The sequence below is a fragment of the Ammodytes marinus genome (genome assembly GCF_949987685.1).
Source record: "Ammodytes marinus genome assembly, chromosome: 16".
In the NCBI taxonomy this organism is placed as follows: Eukaryota; Metazoa; Chordata; class Actinopteri; order Uranoscopiformes; family Ammodytidae; genus Ammodytes; species Ammodytes marinus.
The window spans coordinates 9,771,959-9,792,049 of NC_137220.1; positions in this window are offsets into that span (position 1 = coordinate 9,771,959).

Here is a 20,091-nt window from a genome sequence, read left to right on the forward strand (position 1 = left end):
CATTTGACACAAATGACACAATATTACAACTGTGACATAAGTATTTTTACAAGTTTCATGCTCAAATCAACTCAAATGGCCAACGTGTGAACACGCCACAAACCTGTCAACGTGCACAGGCTACTCTTGTGCACTTTGTATGGCTGTGTATGATATCTGAGAAAGAACCGTGTCACTTTAAAAAGGCTCCTCCATAAAACGAAATGGCACTTGACATTTGGCTTCTCCTTCAGCAACTCTGCCATGCCTTTTAGGATTATTTCACATCTACATACTCATTAATGCGCCGCTGGATTTAATCATTCTTATCTTTCCTGTGCATACCTGGGATAAGCCTGAAATTACCATCTGCATTGATTTCTGGACGATCCTTAAAATTATTTTAATTATCTTTGAGTGCATTTCCCCCCCAAAAAAATCCCTCTAATCAAACATTTGTGTGTGATGTTAACACAATTTTTATTTTATTTTATTACAATCTAAAGATTCATTAAAATTCTAATCTGTGCTAAATTATAGAACCAGAGATTGACCATATGAGTTACACCATCTGCAATTAGTCTGTTTGTCTTTCTAAAAAAAATTATCCAAAAAAAAGAAATCAATACAAATATATTTTACCCATTTTATTCTCAATGCATTTTTATGCCAAAGTTATCAAATACTTTATGGATGAGTTAAAAAGGTGGATAAAAGGAGGATCACAATGTAACAGCTGTATGCAGAGCAAAACATTGCTGTTATGGTTAAACATCTTAGCGTGTTGGATGTGTTTTTTTTAAGTAATGCATTCAATGATCTTTACTCAGTAAATCTCCCAGACAAATAAGAACCATACAGAACACATAAAGTTTTCCTGAAAAATACATGAAGAAAAGAAAATCATGATTTTCATAATATTTTGTGCGAGTGCTGAGTTTCTTCATCTTTGTATCAGAGTTATTGTGACAAAATATATACAGAGAGTCCGGACAATCCAAATGCCAACTTTCTGATTAATAAGGTATATTCCAAGAACCATTTCTAGGGGAAAAAATACCACTTTGCATCCAGCAAACAAGTGCATTTCACATCCATGACATGAAGGAAATGTCCAAGCAATGGACACTTTGAATTCACATATTGCTTGTTTTATGAGATGTGACCTTAATGATCAAATAGTGAGAAACAGTAATGAGAAAACAATCGGATAATGCATTTGGTGACTATTCTGTTAAGATGAATATTTCCAATAGCACTAAATTGTATCCTTTTTAAATGCTCTTAAGAGACTCTGTTACTATATATTCACACAATTAACTTTTAATACTTGGTTGAACTAAAATACTCCCACATTGTAACTTTGGGGCAAGTGGTCAAAAAAACATACAACTTTAATGTAAAAGTTTAAAAACTGCTACTATCAACACATACAATAACACAAATGTATACATCTCTGACTGACCCCTCACATAATTAAAATGTCTCTTTACTTTGAAGGTACACTAGGGCAAATGATATGAAGGTGCAGTCAGTTGTCTTAAGTGCGATAATGCACACATTCCTTCTTCCTTTGAACAAAAAAAAGTCAATTTCTCATTAAATATTGCGGTTTCCTGCATTATGCTGGCTCCATATTGTCTTGGAATAGCTGTAGGGAAGGATTAGATATTAGACTCCTCTTCACAATAAGAGCACTTGCATCAGTGCATGATGATGTGAGAGGTTGCAGGAGTCTTTTCACAACGGTCACACCTGTTACTATCTGTCTGGTCTCATTATATAAAGTGACCTGTGTTGTGCTTTTGGATTACACAACCTTACAATTCATAGGACAAAGGAAACGCTATAAAAAGCAGATAATGGGTTAACACATGTTGTGGTATAGTTTAAGGATGAGGGAGATCTCGATATAAAGTCTACTGGCAGATATGCTTAGACATACATTTAAAAGGAAAAGGAACAAGTGCTCTCCGACAACCCATTGTCTTGAGTACTTAAACTTGAAAGCTTCCTCCTTCCAAAAAGCCATGTTAAAGTCAAAATGTTTGATGTGATATGAAGTGACATTTGAGCAAGTTTGACAACTCGTACTCTACTCCAGTTTCCAAAATGACAAGGTGTCATAAATCCTCAGACGACCATATAAATGTACTTTAGTAATCACTCATTCTGAGGAACACTTTGACCGCACATGACTCAGATTGTCATAGCGATCACATCTGTTGCAGGTCGTCTAGATGAGGCTTGCGTACCGACTCGACTCCCAGGTGAGTTTGTCAGTTCAAAAACATCAGCCCACATCTCGATATGCAGTAAAAATTAACCAAATAAACAAACCCAATATGGAATTTATTAGGTTTGTGGTGACCCAACATGCCTTGTTTAGGTGGCCTTTGTACTTATATTGATACTCCTAAAATGTATGCTCAAGGTGTATTTAAAATTATGTGGACATGTTCTATGTTATACATGAGGTGAACTGGTATCATTTTGATGCATTCATATTAACTGAGGCTACTCGTCTTATTCAAACTCCCTTTGAATGGCCCAGTGATATTTAAATAGGATCCATGGCATCCTCTTAGGAGCCTTTGGAGAAATGGCTGATAGCTCAATCTTCTGTAGTAGATAATCAACAAAGGTAAAACATGGTCTGTCCCTGTGAAGCCAATAACATTGGTTTTAGAGGTTTATGTAATTTTGATTACAAATTTGACAACAAATGGTTTTGCTCTAAAGCTTTGAATAACTTAAAGATGCCGTGAACACATCAGTTATGGGAGTAATAGTTGAGTTAATGTACAAACACATAGATAATTCAGCAAAATACAGGCAATATGGAAATATATGTTTTATTACTTCACAACTATATCCACTTATACCGATTATTGCCTTCTCAGGGGAAATCTATGAAACAATATCTAAACTATCTACAGTAAAATCCAAAGTCTTCATTGGACTCCAATCTAGTTCATGTGTAGGCTAATTGGCAGACCATATACTGGATATGGAGCCTTGAAATATCCTTTGGACATATCGACTGTTCAATCCCGTCGGTATGAATTTTATAGTAATACACAATTTTTTTTTTAAAGTATGGTACACACCATTGTGTAGCTTGTTTTTTTACCTTAGTATGTCAAGTGGCATCATTGTTGTCAAATGTACGTACGTATAAAATTGTTTAGAAGCACCACCTGTGGATGAAACAAGTAACACGTTTGTTAATGTTCAAATTTGATTGTTTTCAATTGTATTCTGCATTATCAAAATATGCTTTTATTAAGAGATACGCAGATATTTCATTTAGATCTTTAAATCAATATTTTATGAAATACATTTATAATATAAAATGTTTCAATGTTAACATTATACCTAAAATAACTTTAGAGTATTGACTGTTTTTCTTCCTTTGCTGCTCATGACAGCAAAAGCATGATTAAGATATACTGTAGCTACGCTTAGGCAATTTTGAGAGGGACATAACATGGTCGAAAATTGTAGTAGGATTGCAGATCTATAGTGTTAAAAGGTTGCATGGAATGGTTGGTGAAAGAGCTATTGGATGGCCAGATCACAAGGCAAAACTCAGTCAATAGATAAAAGGTGTAGGCGGAGTAAGGCCTTCATTTGGGAGTGGCTTTAGTTTAAGGAGAACGTGAAAGCAATCCTTGATCCTAGAAGGGAGACACTGACAGAATACCCCAGGCCATAACAGCAATTGGACTTTCTTCTAAAAAGGTTTGATATAGCATACGTGATGACCAGTGGCTATGATTATCTAGCTGAGGCAGGAGCTGAGGCCCGTGAAACAGAAGTTCAAGGAGGCAGGATACGAAGTGAGAGGGACACTGGAAGAAGACCTTCAATTCATAACGAAAAGGAACCTTTCCAACATTTAGAAGGTATCATATCAGAAGAGGTTTGTAAGAAAAAAGACTAAGAAACTGGTAGAGGTAACCACTGGGTTCATGAAAGAGCCATTTGGGGGAATGATCAGCATTAATTTACTCTCTCCAAAGAACAATGATAACCTCCATAAGACAATGCATGCTCTTCATTATAGCCTCCAGGACCTGGTGCAAATGATATTTTCTGTATTTCTAAACAAACTACTTAAAAGGATTTTGTCAGTGCAAAAGAATGAGTTGATACATTGACCATTGAGGTGAAGAAGATATCCTATGCAACACCTTTTATATTAAATAAACCATGGTGAATAGTGATAAAAAAGTGTTAGTTTCCTTGAGAAAATGTGTTCATTATTTGGTATTTTTCAATTGGTGCGTGTAGATTTTTGCTACCTATGTTTATTATTCAGGCACATGTTTTTTTTTAACTCTAGCCATCCAAGGTAAGTAAAGACAACTATTACGCTTACTCCTGCTTTCGGGACATAGGTAGGATACTTCAACCAGTTTTCAGATTGAATAGTCTACCGCTTTGACTTTTAGGCAAGCCCCAAAATCTACCTACACAAGCATGGTGATGAGAAGAGACAATGGGTTTTCTGCTGATGTTATATTTGCCCGGAACAAGTTTCAACCAGTAGCAGTAGCAGTGGCCACATTAGTGCAGCAAGGTAACCTCAGTTCTTCAGGTCCCAGTATCCTGTTTCATAGTTCAATAAACCTATCATTTCTTTGACTCTGTCTTGTTGGATCAATGTGAGCACCACCAGACTTCATGTAGCTCACAAGAGGAACCCTGGAGAACATCCTCAGGTGTTTCCTGTTAGCTTTAGTCGGGCAAAATTATCTTTTGATCAATAACCGCCTCTGCAGAAGCATCATTGCCCTGGAGCTGTGTCCTCTTCTTCCCAGGATCAAAGCAAAGTCCCATGTGGACATGGCAGATGGTTGAATTTGGGAGTTGCACATATTTTCAGAGACCATCATATTGACTATAGTTGAAAAAGGGCAGACACCTTTGAATAAGGAAGTGTTTTATGTTGTACTGGCCAGGTAGCAGCTAGATCATCCAGCCAACATTGCTAACTAAACGTCAAAAACAGAACAGTCAGATCTTTGTAGGTCAAACTCATGGATTTTTCTTGGATTCAGTTGATGCTATATCATCAGTACAAACAAAAATGAGTGAACAATAGGAACATTAAGGTTTATTCGTAACCTTGGAAAAATTTATTTTGACAAAATTGTGTATCTTATAGAACACATGTAAACTTTTTTTTTCCAGAAAAAGATAGTTGAAAGTTGGTAACATAGTGGCTGGTTTACTTTGTATTGAAAAGTAAAAGTTATGATTTATATCACCAACAATGCTAAATATAAAATAATGACTATTAAGGATGTTATATTTGCAGCCACTGTTAGGTCTTGGTTGCATGCCTGAAAGATGTTCTTGTAAATCATGTTGGTATTTTTTAAAGCATTCTATTGGTTTATTACATTGACAAATAATGAAAAAACATTAGAGAAATGCAAGTTACACCTCATTCCTTGGTATTTTTTTGTTAAATATCTTTACCTTCCATGGCTGGATCTCTGATCATTTCTTTCAATTATCATCACATAAAAAGCCATTAACCTTTATTTTAGTACACATGGGAAACAACAAACTAAAGAAAATAAATATACTATCACCTTGAATACTAACAGCATGTGTAAGATATGCATTTTTTCATGTTGCCTAATAACTTGTGAAAACACAACAACAATGAATATACTCGTCGTGTTTAGGGTAAATATTATTTTCGTTATACAAACATGCTATGAGACAAGGATGTGTAGCATTAACTGGGATACTCAAGTACTTAGTTGAAACGTTAAAAACTGCATACAGTAACAACACGTAACCCCATCTAATTTAGTAGTCTTTAAGATGCGTATACAAGGCAAACATCTGAATACATTCTCTGTGTATGTACAGTTGCTTTGTTGGCTGTCAAATACCAATTTAATCTGGGATACTACAACAAGAACACTTAATCTATCACAATTACTGTTGTTTTTTGCGATAAGTGCAAGCGGCAGTGTTTAGAATGCCCTGTTTATGCACAAGTACATGGATATTTGTGATCGAGACCCGAAGGTGCATATAAACACTATTTACTGAATCGCACCTTAACCAGAATATCGGCTATTATCTGGAATACTGTGTGCATGTAAATGTTGTCACTGGGGGCTTACTGCTTGGTTGTGATTTATGTGAAAAAGACAGGCATTTTCCTTCCTTGACTTCCCAGGGAATCTGTGCCCTAGAGGTTAATGGAGTGTGAAGTGTGAAAACTTCCTGAGATGGGATGAGTTAAATAGTGTTCTCAGATGTTAAAGCAACACTGTCCAAATTTATTTGTGTGTGTCAGTTCTTTATAAGTCTTAAATCAGGCAAACATGCCCCATGGGCCATCTGCTACCACTGTTGGGGCTAATGCCATCTTATGTGTTCCAGACGCTGCACATATTTACGTATAATAACAAGATCTTAGTAAGAATTCAAATGGAATTCATGGACTTTACATCATTTGTTTTATCGTCCAATGGGTATGATATCATATATATTAAGAAATGTCCCATGCTAAGATAAAAAACAACAACACCTTCCACTTTTACTGGATTTGGTTTGTAGCAACTGAGTGAAAGTGAGAATAACTGTCAGCTAAATGTCAGTCTTTAAGTCAGATCAAGACATTTAACAGATAGTGAATGTGTGTAAACTGAACAATGAGAAACTGATAATAAATCTATTGAGTAGTGCCTGTACATCAGATGAAACTTTATAAAAAATCCTTAATTTATGTCTCAGTTTCAACTAATCATATCTTATTTGGCAATTATTCTCCATGTACCAAAAGTAAATGTGATAATAGATTTGCACAGTGCCACAGAACTATGTGCATTGAAATAATAACTATTATTAATATACAGATACAATCTTTGAAATTGAGGTATTTCAACCTAACAATATGACCTCTATAATGGATACAATAGGAGCCTTAGGGAAACTTCACTAATAGACATTTTTGGTTGCAATTAAAACCGGTTCCCATGAAAGGCCTGACATGTCCTCTAAGGCTAGAGTCTCAGACCCGGCTCTTTCCTTTCATCATTAAAGTGGTATTGCAAATGTTCTTAGCACATCAAGGCCAAGACCTTAGATCTCACTATTACATGCACATTATTTAATCCTTGAGCTCTCTGGTAGTACTGACATGTACAATTTCTGTCATTAACGTGCCTGTGTAAGCTCAGGGATGGACCAGACTCAGAGATCCACATGAGGTCCAGCTTTTCATTTAATGGCCCAGGGGGGAGTAGGGTTCAACTGGGCCTGAAATGTCCCCATAAAGGAGCTCTGTAGAGGAGCATGTTATGGCACTGTAGCTGGAGAGATCGATCACATTAGGGCCCAGGAAGTGGCATGATTTGACAGCCCAGAAACATTTCAATACTGACACAGTGTGTCTGAGAGCTTCAGGCACACTTCTGGAAATAAAAAACTGCCTTGGATCAGTCCTGTAAATGGGTGTGATTAGTCATAAAGGAGCTTAGTGTGCAGAGTGTGGAAGCAAATTAGAGGTGATAGTGGGACAGAATCAATGCTGTTTACCTCTCCGAGGTGTGAGCCGATCCATCAGCAGCACCGAGGACGGTCGAGGATTCTTCCTTCGCAACTGGTTATTGACAGTTTGAGGAGCACCTGAGGAAGGAACATTTTAAGCCATAACATTAATGTCTCTGCTATCGATGAGTAGACAGGGCTTTCAAAATAAGTGATTAAGAAAGGGAACGGGATAATTAAAGCACCACCTTCAGCTTCTTAAGCCCGATGTAAATGCAGCTTAAAGAAATGCATTCATTTACCTTCTCCCTTTCTTTAATGGCATATAGCACTTGTATGTCTGGACTTCTCTACAGACAAAAACCACAACAACAAACAGGACCCCAAATAGGTTTGCTTACCTTTTTACTCAAACATGATTGGAAATGTTTTAAATTGAACAAAGGACCAAGTGTTATATAAATGTTTTAAAATAAAAAAGATGCACAATTTGCAAGAATAATACTGTGTTTATTGGACCTGTGTTAGTTGTTTAAAACCAAGTTCAACCAAAGTTTTAACTGCATATCAATAGTGACTGTTCCTGCTAATGACTACATTTCAGACCATTTAACTATCACTGAATGTGATGTTTGAATAGTTAATGTCATTGTAATAAAACATCCTTCCTCCAAATAAATTGAAGTCATTGAAGTTATGTTTGTGAGACACCTCTTTATGGCCGCTGTGGACACAAGGAAGGATTGCAGCAACCAAGAAATCGTTCAGTGTATATTTGGGAATGTGACTCTCTTTTTAAAAAACATTCAAATGATTGCAGGTCCTTTTGAAATGTTGACTCTATCATGAAACCGTACAAGTGGCCATGATTGTGTTGCTACTAACACTCACTAATGAATCATGTATCATTTCTCAATATCGGTATCCACAAATGGTGGTATGACCCTCATGGATAGATTAAATGTAAATGTACCTTTAAATCAATGATATTTTTGCAAAAGCATCTTTGTAGCTTCATCTGTCCATCTGTTCTTCCAACAATATCCGTAGCTGTTCCTGAATGTACCAAAAATACGTCATAGTGATTTTTCGTCCTCAGCAGTGGCTGGAGAATACACCAAACAAGTCAATCACGAGGAAAGTCACGGAGAGAGAGACGACATTAAGGAAATTATAGTATAACTTCCAGCAAAGAGGTGAGCTGACCTAGTTCCAGCGGTAGACTCACAAACCACAGCGTGTCTCAGAGGACTCGATTCTCCTCCACAGAAAGGTTACATTGTCCTTGATGGAAGGCAGTCACCGGCCTCTCCAGCACAACACAAGTTTGTATTTCAAACAGGCTGATATGATGCCCAATCCAAGTAGGGTCCAGAGTGTTAAAATCATTACTATGAATAATCTGTAAAATCAGACTGACTGAAATATTGCTACTGTTTATTAGTACAATTTAAAACTGTGTTTTCTCAAATTAATTGTCATAGCTGGAAAAACAGCTATTTTTGCTGCTGACGAGGGACAATGCTATTTCTTTATTTGTGTACTAAATGGTTTTTCAACGCTCATTTTATGCCTTGGACTTACAGCTTTAGCCTATCTATAGCTACTAAGTGCCTGTTTAAAGGTAAAGTGTGCAATGTGTTGCTATCCCCTCCCTTTCAGAGAATTTACAGAAGCTGTGGCCTTCAAGTACATGAAGCTAATTACTAAAGATGGCATCAATCACCACCGCCTCAAGTTTTTCCACAATATCATTGTGTCATTACGGTGGACACCCACTTTATATAAAAATGCATACAGCCGTTAAGTTTGTCAGTTCTGTGCTACTGTACAAACATTGAAGTGCAACATGGTGGCGCGACCTGCTCATGTAGATATACAAGGTTAATTCTAAGGAATGAAAAATACATTTTTATTTGAGCAGTTATACAATACTTAAAACATACTAAATATTTTAGTATGCTTGGTTCGTAACTTGGTTGGTAACTGCCACAAAAATCTTCTAGCCACACAGCTTGGCAGGCGTAGCAACAGTAACTAAGGTGGCCTGGCAAGTGGTCAATTAAAGGTTAAGAGAGTTACTGATCCCTTGTTCCTCCTCTGAGAAAAAGCCAGCATAATTTCAGGTGATGTCATTGTTTCTTGCTAGTCTTGCTGAGAAATAATTATTTTTGAAAGAGTGCTTGATTTTCAATAATTGTCATACTCGAAAAAAACCTGCTGAGTCTATCCACCTAGTTTACTGCTGCTTAGAAGTTGAATCACTTCGCAAATAGCATATCACCAAAAGAAGCCTTTCAAAAAAATAATTGACCAACATAGTTTCTGACAAAAGCCTGTTCTGTCATCGATCTAACAGCATGTCTGCAAATTCAAGATATCCCCACTACAAAAGTGCTTCCCCATTAATGAATAGAACATGAGCTGCTGAGGAAATCCTTGAATTCTCTGGGCAGATAATGATTCTCATCTTTATCAGTGGTTTATCTTCTAAGGTCAAGATTAAAGTGAAAAGTGATGTGAACCCCCAGTGTCTCCAATTAAGAAGAGAGAGAAAGAGAACAAGAGAGAGGGGGGGTTATTGAGAGAGAGAGAGAGAGAGAGAGAGAGAGAGAGAGAGAGAGAGAGAGAGAGAGAGAAAGAGAGAGAGAGAGAGAGAGAGAGAGAGCAGAGGTGGAATCTGCTACATTACTCTGCTTCCCTGGTCCCCAAAGTATTCCTGAGAAATAGAAAACAACACAATTAAATTATGACACCTGACACCTAGACCTCACATCATTGTGAATCATAATGGACTAACCGCTGAAAGTCAGATCCTGTCAGGTGATTAATGTGATCACACACATTAGCACCGTTCTAACTAGACACTTTTTTTTACTGTTCTTTTCCCCTTCTGTTCTTGATAAAGACCTCGGTATAGGTATCTATAGAAACGGCACAGTTAAAGATGAGAAAGTAAATGAATAAATACTCTGTGCTGATATGTCTCCATGTGGTATATCTATTAAGCCATTGCCTCGGTACAAGAGCATGTACTCAGGAGGAAGCCAATTGCTTACAGGCAGAGGCAGCTGAGTATTTCCGTTTCTGCTGTGCAGTCACTTTGTTTTCAGACCAACTAATAAGAGATCTTATAATAAAACTCTCCTTACCAAAGATTATGTCTCATTTTCAGCAGATTTTCATGCTTTGATTCTGTGTGAATGTGAGCATTAATCGTAGTGTGTCTCTATGTATGAGTAAGCCCAATCATTTTCTGTTCACCTCAGAGGCATACTGTAGCTACTGGATGGATAGATGGAAGTTGCTTGGACAGGACCTTTGCCTTGATGTGGATGCTGAAGAGAGATGATGTAGGATGAACAATACATCACATACAATCTTTCTTATCTTATTCTATTACAACTTAAGTTGTCGAATAATTTGTATTTGAATCCGGCGTAACCAGAGAATATAACTGTATGCTTTTTTTACTCTCAAACATGCTGTGACTGGTAATGATTCTGCTCACATGGTTGAAGGAAGGAAGCGTACAATGTTGAACTAGCAGGGGGTGCTACTAGACATTCTTTCTCCTATGACAAGATGTCACACTGGACCCCCCCTCACCCTTTTACCATATAACAGTAGAGTATCACCTCAATGCTACCCTCCAGCTCGGGGTCCTATTAAGAATACTCAGTGCATTTTTATGAGGCCCACTACCTGCGACCCAAATCAAAAGACTTTCAACACCAGAGAACATAGCCGCCTAGAGCAGTGGCCCCCGACTGAGAAGTAGAAGTAGCTCTCAATCAAGTGATGGAGGGGAGTTGTTATTTTAAATGTGTAACCAATCCAATACTGTATAAGTAACTACACTACACGTTGCAAATAGATTGCCCGTTGTCTACACCAGCTACGCTTTATACAGCTTTATAGTAACAGTTGTCAGTTGCAGTTCTGATGAAAATCATTTGGCATATCATTTTATAGCTTTTGACATTTGGCTGGTTTCAAAGCAAAAAGTTATTCTCATCTTATGACGGATTTTTCTTTTTACCGATTATTTAGTCGTACAATCCTATTGTGCTAATTAATGCTTTTGATGCAAATAAATCAACATGGAACAGTCGGACCAATATTTATATAGAGTTTCAATCTGACTGAACTGTACCTACATTAAATACGAGCAGCTGCCAGAGTGGAAGGGCTACTCAAATGTTAGCCATGGTTGCTGCTGCAGTTAATGTTTAAAAACTCCACTCAAGCTTTTCATTTCTTTTAATTTCCTCTTGAAAACCTCTCAAAGTTGTTGCTCTAGAAAAGGTTATAAAACCATGTTTACACTTACATGTATACTCACTTTACTCGCCAATTTGCAAACTAGTATTTGTCTTTTTATCTTTCCTCCTATACATACAGTGTAGCTCCTGAAAATACATTTTTAAGGAGGTCATATTGCAAGTTTGCCTGCAGGGCAGTGCAGTCATATTTATCTTCTTTCCTTCAGATCTAACGGCAGGAAACGTACACATGTATCCATATTATGAAGAAAAGGGCCTAAATAATATGGGTTAAAATAATTGATTTAGGTAGTTTATTGTAGAGAGATTGTGGTTTTGAATTCTGGTTAGAAATTAAATGAAAAGATACAGATAAACATAAATGAAGAAGCATCCTTGTATGATCCATTTGATTTGAGATTTTTGAAGCTAAAGCCATTGAAAATGGGGTTCTAACTTTAAGACCATCCAATCACAAGGCGTGCCTAAACATTTTCAAAATGTTGTATGAATCTTGAACTTTGAGCTACAGTAGTAATACTTTGTTTCCAAGTGTAGCACACGATCACATAACACATAACACCTACGCATGATGCCCACATTAAAAGAGTGGGTGCTTTGTTAACAGCACAAGGCTTGGTTAAACCGAATTCCAAGTAATTCAGTGGCAGAACAAAACAAGTGCAACACATTTAATTGCTGTATGGTATGGTGTCACTATACAAAACCACAACCGTTTATGTTACTTAAACACAGCCCCCTCAAAGATTAAAATATCACTGCAGCTACAGACAACAAAAAGGACCTGAAAAGCAGTAAAGTTGTTGAGGGAACTGCACTTTATGGTGTCAAACTTATAGGCTCAAAATAAATACACTTTATTGATTTATGTGTGCTGATGTCTGATGTAATACATCAACACTGAGGGAAGAAGACACATTGAATGTGAATACAATTATTTAATATATAAGTTTGCATTAGTAGAAAAACACTCACAAATGTCATGATATTGACATCACCCAGCCCAACTCGCATTAAAAGGAGAGTCAGCGATTCTGGAGAATGTTTGCTGTCAAAATCGCTTTTTTTCAATATAAGTGAAAATCTCATAATCCGCTAACTTTACGTACTGTGTGTTGCACGCTAAAACAAAATCTAATCTAATAATATAACTGTTTAGAAAGAAGCTAACTCTTTGATATGTGACACTTGTAATAGTTCTCCTAAAATGTACATCTGAAGACTTTATCTCTCATTTTTCCTTACCTTTACGTTAGAAGTTCTATACTAAATGATAATAACAGGGATAACAAGGATACACACTATAAAATGCCCACTGTAACTATTCTTGTGACAGAACCAAGTGGTCTTCAATCAATTCTGATGTGCTAAAGAGTCTCATTTTATTTTGTTCAAACAATGAAGGAGACAAGGCTTTGCAGGGAAAGAAAAAGCAATCCTTTTGCTCCAGTGGTCCATGGCAGATAGATGATTCCTCCAGGTGGATTCTTTTTTTTTAGTTCAACTGAGCTGCATTGATTTGACAGCATCGGGTGGATGTCACACACGCACTGAACACAATGCTCAATGACTTTGCTATCCTATTCCCATTTAAATTGTCTCTACGTTTCCTTTCTGACACCTGTTTAAATCAATGCCTTCCTCTGCAGGTCATGGGCTGAATATAGTAAGGCGCACAGCAGCCGCCTCTCAAATCCACTAAAATCAACACAATAATTGAAATATTTTCAAGCTGATTACACCGAAGCCCGGGGCTCGGCTGGTTGCTAAGAGTACGCTCCCTAGTTGCTAGGGGGAGTAAATCATCTTGCATTATTTGATTTTTGTTACTGATATGAAACTGCTAGTCCCTCGATTAAATGTCTCACAGTCAAACACCTCGGGGATGGACAGGAGAGGGAAAAATGAAATAGCCTCTGCGCAACCTGTAAAATAGCGTCTCTAACTTCTCTTTTCCGTGGGGCTTCGACGCAAATCTATTGGCTTGTTTATGTTTGTTCCTGCCGAAATAAACAAAGCTCCGGCTCTCCTTTCATTGAGGAAAAACGGAAAGGACAGGGAAATATCCAGAAATCCCATATCACACTCGGGTTCGGTAGGATCACGAGTAATCCATCTGTCCCTCTTATCAAAACAAATTGCCTAGTCTAAACCATGCTTTTTTTAGTACATATATCTCAATGTGATTCGGACAGTAATAGCCTTACACATGAAAGTAAATCAAATACAAAAAATAGAAACTGACTGAATAATACACTGTCAAAGGAGATTCAACGATATATCACCTTGATGTGCACAGGACTTTCTGTGAATGTGTCAATTCATGTAAGATATTTTTTTTATTTGCAGCAGACATCTTAGTCAATAGGGTGTTACATTTAGCAAGAAATGTTACTTTAAGTTTCCTCCTTGGAAAACTTGCATTGATCATCCTGTATATATTCCCTTCCAGGATGAAACCTAATTGGGCCACAGTCTACTACACCACACTCCTGATGCCCACTGATTACAATTGGACCGTCACTCTCATTTCATTTAACATTAGTACTTCATTGAAGAGGATTTTTTCTCCAAAGACTTGTCAGACATTGAGGGCTCCAGCCGGCCTTGTCAAATGAGATCAGTGCTCGCCATAATGGTGAGGTCAAGTGGAGGGGCAGCCTCTCAACTCCATAACAAGCCTGACAGCTAGCATTGTATTCTGCTCTGTAAGTATAGAGCACATAGACGTAACACAGTCCTAGACATTACAAATTACAGATGCACTTGACGCATATCCAAGGTGTGCAATTTCAAGAAAAAATGTCAACGTAATCCTCCAAATGGGTGTCAGCTGAGTTAGTTAATCTACTTATGCAACATTAGATTCTATCTATCAAAGGACTAAACTCCCGTGAAGAGAATACAAGCCATTTAACAATATTCCTTGACCTCGGCTATATGAGCTGGCACTGGATTTTTGTTGTACTGCAGCCAAAAGGAAAAAAGCCGTCTGACAGCTCTACTAAAGGGAGGCTGAGTGACAATCAGGGCCTGACTTCTAATTTAACGCTTATCCACAGACCGGAGTCCCCTCATTAACCGGCCGTCAGCTCTGACTTGCGCTAGTTGGATCGATAAAGCAGTGCCACTCTTTTTTGTATTTACCAAGGAGCGCAATTCTTGTCGAGTTGTCTTTTAAAACGGTGCCGCTGTTTAACTGCTTTATTCAGCCGCTGTATGAGACCATCTGGTCCCCTGTCCTGTAAGTCTCTTCTAAAGCCCTAGCCTGACAAGCAAGAGATATGTCAATGCGGTCCTCAGCACAAAGCAACATCTGCCATGCCTGACGCCCACTATTGTATGGCCATTTAATCTGTCCCCCTCCTCCCCTTTAACGGCACACAACAGTTCCTGGTATTATGTTTTGCCACTCAATTAGCATTATCATCCCGCTGAAATAGAAGCCAATTTACCTTTAATGACGTGATTGTTAGATGAGTGACAGCAGTCGGCACTGCCACTATCACTAGATAAACGGCGACCTGGCCCCTGTTTTCCCTGACTGGTTGCGCCGAGGGCTGGGAAGTCAAGGCCAGCCAATCGCAATGGCCCAACTTCACCCCTCACCACCAACATTGTTTCCTCCCGGTTCACAGAGGCAGTGTGCTGGAAAATTGAGTCCAGATTCATTAGGTTTTCAGTGTGCCGCTCGAGTCAGTTAAATTGATACATTTCCTAACAAAATTGAAGTGCTTTTGTGGTGCCTGCGGATGGCTGGTGACCCCACTCGGCCCACTGAGCAAGCCGAAGCAAGCTGATGGATCCATTAGACCGCTTAGACTGCTTATTCCTCTCCCTCCATCTCTGACTGACACTGTAAATCTGAACCAATTTCAGACTCTAATCACCATTACAAACCCCTTCCACTGTCCATTTGTTACTCTGCAATTCGAATACACTACCTAGATTGGTTCAGAAATGCCAGTTTAGATGGGGGCCTCCTGCTTTCCCATGGTTAAATGGCTCATGACTGGTCCCTTTTCTCAGCCGAAGCGGAAAGCAGTGGCTACTGGAAGGGGGTGGGGGCTGGGTGGGCAGGGGGGTATTGTTTCAAATACAGTGAAACAAAGGGCCTTGAACAATTCCCAAAAGATAAACTGAAATTAAGAATTTTTTCTTTGTTAAATATATAATAAATATGAGTAAAAAATAGGAAGTGTGAAATTCTTTGAGATGACAGACAGGCCTCAAGGCCACCCTGCCGGCTGCGGTAGAAGGGTGTCCCTTGAATAACAATCACTGTTACACCTCCAAAAACATTTCCTCATCCACTAGCCATTTTTACCCATGCTTTTATCTGCTCAGTCAACCGCGCAGCACTAGCGAAGCGGCTGGAGGATATTATTTCCCTGTTGGCCCCAGTCATATAACTCTGCTTAATATGCACTCTATAATTTAAGAAACTTGAATTATAACCCGAATACGCCTTGCTTTGTGTTATCTATCTAACCTTCAACTTTGTTCAACTTTGAATTAGTGACTCCGAACATTTTCACATAACAGGTAAAAAAAAATGCTCCAAAAGCAAAGCCTCACATGCATTATTTATACCTTTAAATCATAGCAGTTCAATTGAAGGGCTTATATTGAAAACCGGTGAGCTCTCCCGTCAGTCTCTACATCTAATTAACTGCTGCACCTCATATCCTCCAAGTGCAGTGGAAACACATTTTAATTGATATTGAGATGTTTATGCCCTTAGAAAGTAATTAAGATTTTCAATTAATCCTGTCTTATTTCTGGACATCTTGGTTCTGTGTCCTTGAGCGTCCAGCGAATAATTCCCCAAACCTCCGCCAAATGAGGGAACTTCAATTACTTTGCACTAAATCACAACCCTGTGAGTGACCTCATCCAAGGCTGCATCATCACTTAAATTAAAGGCTATACAAACCCAATTAAATCATATAAGGAATGATGAAATCGCCATTAGCTGAAATGGCTGTTTGGAATATCCTTCATAGGTGCCAGTGAACTAGGGAATTTCCTTTAATGCCTCCTGAGGGTGAAAGGGAAAGCTATTTAAAAGCCAAGTTGCTTTTTATGTAATCAATAGTGCTATGACAATCAATGTAAACAACCTTTTCACAGGGAAGTTGTGTCCCCTTTGGGATCAGGAAAGCAGTATGTGCCGTTTAAGCTGACCTCTCCCCACTCCCCTGTGTCTCTGTTTGCTTGTTTACTATATTATGTCAAAATGTGCACAAAACCCGATAGGAAAAAGGAGACACATACTTTATCAATCAACTAAAGAAACACATTTGTTTCCTCTTCGCAGAGGTAAGGCCTGTTGTGAGAACATAATCCATCTTCTTCACAATTTTTATACCTTTTGGAAAAACATCTCCCCAAACCTCAAATGTGTACATACAATATGACAACACATTCTGAATGTCCACGCCGCTATTGTCATGCCAAGAATAAATAATAATTTCTCCCTGCTGCCCTTGCAGTGCTGTTTTGCTCACACATAGAATCACCTGCCCATCTAGGCAACAAAAAGCCTGCTTGGGGATTATGGTGACATAATCTTAGCGGTGGCCTGTGAGTCGGGGGCTGAATGGGTTTGAACCCTCTATGCCACGCTGAGATAACATTTGTCACCGGGGTTCCTTCTGCGCCCTATTCATAGATTAGTGGACTGTCGCCTTTTCAGAATGTGAAATGGCTTTGGCACTGCTGCATGTTTATTTTCAAAAAACCTGTGCCTCCAAGGATGAGGAGAGCATCTTGTCCTTTTCTTAAGAGCACCACCGCTTGGCCTCATACGAGCACATAACAAATCAACGGCCGCTGTTGTCTATGTATGGACAGTGAATACTTGGGAATACTGTTACACCTTTTTGCTCCGCGAACCTCCCGAGATAGCCTAACACATGATACTTTTTATTAGTCAAAGTGTTATCAACTCATACGTTTGAGGTAAAACCATAGATGGTACACACAAGGGTAAAACTTGCCAGATTTTTTTTTGTTCTTTAAACTCACCACAAATGCTCACGTTAACAAGAAAAAAATGCGCTTAATCTTCTGTTTAAGGATAAGTTAAAGGACATTTTGGAAAAAGACAACATACAGAATGTACTTCCTAGACAAGTTTGAGAAGAGGATACCACTCTCATATCTGTCTGTTAAATGTGATGCAAATAGTAATTTATTAGCTTAGCTTAGAGGTTTAGTCATACATTCTGGCAAATAGCTGTTGTCAAAATCCATTTTTGTCAAAATCTGTGAACATCTCCTCAGGATTCGCTACCTGTCAATGGTGTGTCAACAAAGGGGGCCCACCATAGCTAGCAACATGCCTGTTTACAGAGCCTAGGCTGTGTATTAACACTAGATTTTTTTTCAGAGCGTACACACAGTTCTGACAGTTAGAGGATCGTGATTTTCACAACAAGCATTCTCTCACAATCGCTGACTCCACCTTTAATCATAAGCTATAAACTAATCGGCCGCTGTCTTTATGCTTGTACAAAAGACATATCACCACATAGGCAACCACATACAGGTATAAGAGCTGTATCAATCTTCTCATCTTACGCTCATTTATTATTTTTTAAGTTGAACTATTCCTTTAAGCAATGCACTTTACTTTCTCTTTCCGTCAAACCTGCATCAAGTCAGTCGGTATGAGCCATGAGTGATTGCTTACTGATTTGTTTATTGAGATTCATTCAGAACAGCCGATTTGGGGATGTTTACCGCTGCAACATCTCTGCTGTCCCTCTCTAAACGTTCACAGTGCATTATTTGAGCACGCTTCAAAGGTTCTTTAATCAGCCCGAGCGGTCCCCACAGTTAGCATTTAAAGCGAATCTTTGCATCACAAAGGCCTGGGATGTGTAAACGAGATGTGACATTTTATTTGTGCGTGGCTATGCAGCAAATAAATAAATATCAGGCCATGACAGACAGAGACTGCTGGGAAAAATCTCCTTTACATTTGCACTCACTGGTTAACTGTCACACCATTAAATTGACTTTCGCGTTGACATGTTGCCTTCCGATTGGTTTAGCAGATGTAAAAAGGGGGAACACTTGCCAAACAGTTTCCAAGAGCATGAAATTGATATTGTGAATCGTATGTGACAGGGACTCTTCTGCCCTATAATTGATCTACATTAAGGCTACAAGGTTTTTCAGCCTGTGATTGCAAAGCGGGGCACATCATGAGGCTCTGTGTATCCCCGGCTGGCTGCCAGAGGAGTTTATTCTTGCAGTGGAAAGATTACATCTTCAATTTTACCTGGGGTGTAGAGAGACCTCAGTGGGCCGGCAGATATCTCTCTATAAGTGGGACCTTACTTATTGCTCTTTCAAGTGGTAGATCTATCCATTCACTCTAATTAAATTGAGGTTTTTTAATCTGGTTCGCTCTAATCCGGAGTCAAGTGTGTTGGGACTTGGATGATGTGATTTGAAAGGGAATACTTTTGATTCACTGAAACACTGTTATCTCTTCTTCACTATTGAAATAAATTTCAAAAATGAGGTTTGTGCACTTAAGCACCACACACACTGAGCCCGGTGCTTTGGCGTACAATGTATTCCAAGTAAAGCAAGGATATAATGGAAAGTAAAAGCCCCTCGATCAGCACCTGCCATCTTTTTTTCTTTTTTTTCTAAAATAAAATTAAAGGATAAGGCGATGAAGCCAAAATTTGAAAAAAAAAATGACATTGCTTTTTTGGAGGTTGGGAGGCAAACAAACATGGCATTATCATGTCGCAAAAAACCTTATCATATGTGGCAGACTGGTGAAAAAATGCTAAATCAAAATTCCTGGCCAACCGGTAAATGTTCATGCCAAATCCTTTTTGGAGAATGTTGAGAAAAATAAATTGATAAATGAGTTGGATCTGTAAGTTGAAGATGACCTCTCCCGGCAATCCTAGGGTCCATGTGGCTAAAGGTAAGCCCTCCATTTCAAAAGCCCCGCAAAGCATCCATCGCTTCAATGTATAACCTCTCTACTGGGGGAATTCCTGCAGTTTGGTCTTTAAGATCCAGATCAGGACCGGGCTTGATAAAGCTTGTTCTAGCTGGGTATCCAGAGATATGGGGTCTTACCTATGACTCATTTTCAGCATGATCACCCTTATCTGTGTTGAGCTGGGCTCCCCTGGCTACTCGAAAGGCTTCCGTTTAACCCCGGCCTTCACATTGCTTCACCGCCAAACACTAAAAGCAGTCCTAGCCAAAGATGCTTGTTTGTCAGGGATTAAAGGTATTTTCCCTGCCTCTGTCGCAGCATCCT